This window comes from Hyla sarda, chromosome 5 (assembly GCF_029499605.1).
Source record: "Hyla sarda isolate aHylSar1 chromosome 5, aHylSar1.hap1, whole genome shotgun sequence".
NCBI classification, from domain to species: Eukaryota; Metazoa; Chordata; class Amphibia; order Anura; family Hylidae; genus Hyla; species Hyla sarda.
Window position 1 is genome coordinate 73236221 of NC_079193.1, and position 6000 is coordinate 73242220.

Below are 6000 nucleotides of genomic sequence, written 5' to 3' on the forward strand. Positions count from 1 at the left end.
GCCGTAAAACCTTTTCACTCCTGACCCTAATAGAACCATCCTGTTCAGTAGAATATGGTGATGGAGACCAGGCACTTTGGGGTCCAGAAATGTCTAATGGTGGGCCTGCCTTGAGCTTACCTTTTCTGTGTGGAGGAAAACTACCCAGCTCTTTATGCTTTTAGGTGTCGGTTGTGTGACACCCAGTGCCACTCTGCTACCATTCAAGCCTGACACCTACCCAGGATCCTGAATATCACATAATATGACAGGTCTGCCAAGCTAGTACAAAGCATAAATAACAGCCAATACAAAAAGAATACAGCAGACTACAAATATATTCACACAGGGTGGATATACTGGGGATTTTCCTGTGGAATCTAAACAGGAAAAAAAAACACAGGTTATCCTCAGCAATGGAGAAAATTGCCACAAACCTGCAACGTATCTGCTACATAAATTGACATATTACAGATGTACAGTTTTTGCAGTGTGCAGATTTGGTAGAGTAATGCACTGTAATTTTTCCACCCACAAATACAAAAAGAAAACCTGAAGCTTATCTGTGCTGTGTGAACATTCCCTTATGGTTTGAAGTTTGCTGTATTCATGAGCTCCTGGTCCTCAATCTGTTGTACCTGTGTAGCATTGATGTATCTGTAATGATCATGCCAAAATCAAGTCATATGCCAGAAGCACATGTCACATACCGCAATCATACAGTGGGGCATAGTCAGCCACCAATTGTGCAAGTTCTTCCACTTGATGAGAGGCCTGTAATTTTCATCATAGGTATACCTCAACTATGAGATACATAAAGAGAAAAAAAATCCATAAAATCACATTGTCAAATTTTTTAATAATTTTTTTAGCAAATTATGATGGAAAATAAGTATTTGGTCAATAACAAAAGTTCATCTGAATACTTTGTTATATACCCTTTGTTGGCAATGACAGAGGTCAAACGTTTTCTGTAAGTCTTCACAAGATTTTCACACACTGTTGTTGGTATTTTGGCTTATTCCTCCATGCAGATCTCCTCTAGAGCAGTGATGTTTTGGGGCTGTCACTGGGCAACACAGACTTTCAACTCCCTCCAAAGGTTTTCTAAGGGGTTGAGATCTGGAGACTGGCTAGGCCACTCCAGGACCTTGAAATGCTTCTTACGAAGCCACTCCTTCATTGCCCTGGCGGTGTGTTTGGGATCATTGTCATGCTGAAAGACCCAGCCACATTTAATCTTCAATCCCCTTGCTGATGGAAGGAGGTTTTCACTCAAAATCCCACAATACATGGCCTTATTTATTCTTTCCTTTACACGGATCAGTCGTCCTGGTCCCTTTGCTGAAAAACAGCCCCAAAACATGATGTTTCCACCCCCATGCTTCACAGTAGGTATGGTGTTCTTTGGATTCAACTCAGCATTCTTTCTCCTCCGAGAGTTGACGAGTTGAGTTTTTACTAAAAAGTTCTACTTTGGTTTCATCTGACCATATCACATTCTCCCAATCCTCTTCTGGATCATCCAAGTGCTCTCTAGCAAACTTCAGAGGGGCCCGGACATGTATTGGCTTAAGCAGAGGGACACGTCTGGCACTGCATGATTTGAGTCCCTGTCAGCGTAGTGTGTAACTGATAGTAGCCTTTGTTACTTTGGTCCCAGCTCTCTGCAGGTCATTCACTAGGTCCCCCCATGTGTTTCTGGGATTTTTGCTCACCGTTCTTGTGATCATTTTGACACCACGGGGTGAGATCTTGCCTGGAGCCCCAGATCAAAGGAGATTGTCAGTGGTCTTGCATGTCTTCCATTTTCTAATAATTGCTCCCACAGGCCCAGATCTATCAAACTGTTTGAGAGAAAAGGTAGAGTGATTTTTCTACAGCAACCAATCCCAGCTCAGCTAATGAGCTCTGGTAAAGTGAAAGCTGAGCTGTGATTGGTTGAGGTGGGAAAATCACTCCACTTTTTCTCTCACACAGTTTGATAAATCTGGGCCACAGTTGATTTCTTCACACCAAGCTGCTTGCTCATTGCATATTCAGTCTTCCCAGCCTGGTGCAGGTCTAAAATTTTGTTTCTGGTGTTCTTCGACAGCTCTTTGGTCTTGGCCATAGTGGAGTTTGGAGTGTGACTGTTTGAGGTTGTGGACAGGTGTCTTTTATACTGATAACAAGTTCAAACAGGAGCCATTAATACAGGTAACGAGGGGAGGACAGAGGAGAATCTTAAAGAAGAGGTTACAGGTCTGTGAGAGCCAGAAATCTTGCTTGTTTGTAGGTGACCAAATACTTATTTTCCACCAAAATTTGCAAATAAATTCTTAAAAAATCAGGCAATCTGATTTTATGGATTTTTTTCTTCTCATTATGTCTCTCATAGTTGAGGTATACCTATGATGAAAATTACAGGCCTCTCTCATCTTTTTAAATGGGAGAACTTGCACAATTGATGCCTAACTAAATACTTTTTTGCCCCACTGTATACCACAATAACATTCTGTGGTGTCCCTGTACCGTATTGCATACCGTACCTTGTATGGTGGTCCCCAAACTCAGAGTTACTATGTTCAGGTAGGGTCCCCCAGGTGGGACAGCCCCTAGTCATCTCCTCCTTTTATAATTTCATAATGCTATTATGTATATATTTAATAATGTGTATATTTAATATAGTGTATATTAGTCTACTTGCCTTGTTAGAGTCGCAGGACCTTCGGTCATGTGACCATGTTAATCCCTCTATGGTATGTTGGAGGACCTTTGGAGGTCCTTGGGTCACATGTTTACCCATAACTCTCTGTACAGAAGATTGACAGTTGTATGAACCAGTGAGCTTTAGTCCAGCCCCTGCCCATATAAGGGAGCTGTAGCCAATTATCGCTCTCTTGGGTTGCTGCTCTCGTGGATGCCGGACTAGCAGGACGGATCTGCGCAACTTTAATGACAAGCTAGGCCAGAAGTCTGCCGGCCTCAGCATAACCTAAACCGTGAGTTAAAATCTCAATCCCCGCTAAAGCTAGCCTGATTACTGGACCGAATCTAAACCCCTAAATCCAGTGGATCACCGCAACAATTACCATCCTAAGCTCAATAGACTCATGAGGTCCCAACCATTTGTCAAGCTCTAATAGACTCTGTTATATGGACTGTTCTTGTTCATTATTGCTTAAAATCTTCAGTAAAAGTTCCGACAAGTTTCTGCAAATCTCCGGTTGTGGACAATCAATTATTTCCTATCTCCCTATGGCTTTTGGGAAGGGTGGCGGTAGGACAAGCATACAGAGAATAGCCCTCACCCTGGCATCACGAATTCAAAGGTTTAAGCAAGCACCCTTAGTAACAGCACAGCTACACTCCCATATACCCTACTCCCCCAGGATATCACAATTCCACAATTACATGTCACATTCCACAATCACGTCACTTGCCACAATTACATGTCACATACCGCAATCACACGACACATGCCACAATCACACGTCACATGCAACAATCACATGTCACATAGTATACCGCAACCACATGTCACATAGTATACCGCAATCACATGTCACATAGTATACCGCAATCACATGACACATGCCACAATCACGTCACATACTATACTGCAATCACATGTCACATAGTATACCGCAATCACATGCCCCAATGACGTCACATAGTATACCGCAATCACATGCCACAATCACGTCACATAGTATACCGCAATCACATGCCACAATCACATGTCACATGCCACAATCATATATGAAATACTGCAATCACATGTCACATAGTATACCGCAATCAAATGCCACAATCGCGTCACATAGTATACCGCAATCACATGCCACAATCACGTCACATAGTATACCGCAATCACATGCCACAATCACATGTCACATAGTATACCGCAATCACATGCCACAATCACATGTCACATAGTATACCGCAATCACATGCCACAATCACATATCACATAGTATACCGCAATCACATGCCACAATCACATGTCACATAGTATACCGCAATCACATGCCACAATCAAATGTCACATAGTATACCGCAATCACATGCCACAATCACATGTCACATAGTATAACGCAATCACATGCCACAATCACACGTCACATAGTATACCGCAATCACATGCCACAATCACGTCACATAGTATACCGCAATCACATGCCACAATCACGTCACATAGTATACCGCAATCACATGCCACAATCACGTCACATAGTATACCGCAATCACATGCCACAATCACGTCACATAGTATACCGCAATCACATGCCACAATCACGTCACATAGTATACCGCAATCACATGCCACAATCACGTCACATAGTATACCGCAATCACATGCCACAATCACGTCACATAGTATACCGCAATCACATGCCACAATCACATAGTATACCGCAATCACATGCCACAATCACGTCACATAGTATACTGCAATCACATGCCACAATCACATGTCACATGCCACAATCATATATCAAATACCGCAATTACATGTCACAATCACGTCACATAGTATACCGCAATCACATGCCACAAACACATGTCATATAGTATACCGCAATCCCATGTCACAATCACATGTCACATGCCACAATCATATATCAAATACCGCAATCACATGTCACAATCACGTCACATAGTATACTGCAATCACATGCCACAATCACATGTCACATGCCACAATCATATATGAAATACCGCAATCACATGTCACAATCACGTCACATAGTATACCGCAATCACATGCCACAATCATATATGAAATACCGCAATCACATGTCACAATCATGTCACATGCCTCAATCATGTCACAAATCGAGTTAATTTGGAAGCCTTTTTTGATATTTTAACACATATTCTGATGATTTATTATTTTATTTGCTCTGAGAAGAAGCCTGATAAAGTTTTCTAAAGAAACCCTGACAGCTGTAATGGACACCATATTATTTGTCACTCAACTCATCTAGAATCAATAAAACAATTGACATAACTTGTAATAATCTGATCAAAACTGCAGCCATTCCATTATGTGCAGGTAAGAGGAGGGCACTAGGTCCCGGTACACGTTGTCTTATAAACAGTATTCCGCGTATTGTTTACCCCCAGAACCCAATGTACACCCCCCAAAAAGCTGTACTTACAATAATATCTGGACCTGTTCGTGCGGAGGAATACATAAGAGGGTAGCTTTTCCTTAGCGTCTTACGGTTGCCGTAGTAACAAGGGGCGGAGTAATAACCTGTATCCGGTGTTACATTAGCATGTCTTGAAGAGACTAATACACGCCACCTAGTGGAAGGTTATTGTAAGTGCGCGGCTGTATCACTGGTTTATTATTTCTCAACCGGGGTGCCTCCAGCTGTTGTAAAACTACAACGCCCAACATAACATACCCGGACACCCTTTGTCTGTTCGGGCATTCTGGTAGTTGTAATTTTGCAACAGCTGGAGGCACCCTGGCTGAGAGACACTGCACTCGTCACTTTCAGACGTAGATTTCTGTGTTCCGATTGGAATGACCAGGAGCCTCTTTCAGGCTGTGTTCACACGTTGCGTTACCGTAACACAGCTGAACACAGCTTAATTAGATTTTTTTTTATTTGTTATTAGATTTGTATTGTCTAACACAGACAATGTATTTTTTTTTATCATGTGTAATTGAGACATTAAGACATAATTTTTAGTTGCTTGGGTGTCATGGGTGAGGGGGCAGTGGCTTATTTATTTTTATTTATTTAAGGTAGTTTGATCTTTTTTCTCCCATAGAACTGTGTGGGGTTTCCAATAGGGCTGGGCGGCATGACCAAATATGTGTCTCACAGTATTTTTTTTAACTTACGGCGGTTCCACGGTATATAACGGTATTTTCACCCCCCAAATCATGGGACCCGCCAGCGCTGTTCTGCCCCCCCCCCCCAATCATGTGACCCGCGCGCGGTGTTCGGCTCCCCCTCCCCCCGCCGAGCGATGGAACGCCAGTGGTCTCCAACCTGCGGACCTCCAGTTGTTGCAAAA

At 42.6% G+C, this 6000-nt stretch overlaps 1 protein-coding gene across 2 annotated transcripts in view; it reads right to left on the minus strand.

Annotated features, from left to right (window-relative positions):
- The window catches only part of DLEC1 (DLEC1 cilia and flagella associated protein), a 90365-nt gene extending 85066 nt beyond the window's left edge, over window positions 1-5299 (minus strand). Inside the window, exon 1 of one of the 2 annotated variants that reach the window (XM_056519682.1) lies at window positions 5127-5299. The gene's annotated coding sequence lies outside the window, so the exon portion shown is untranslated. The remainder of the gene's footprint in view (window positions 1-5126) is intronic. The other variant, XM_056519681.1, reaches the window with a different exon arrangement.
- Between the last annotated feature and the right edge of the window lie 701 nt (window positions 5300-6000).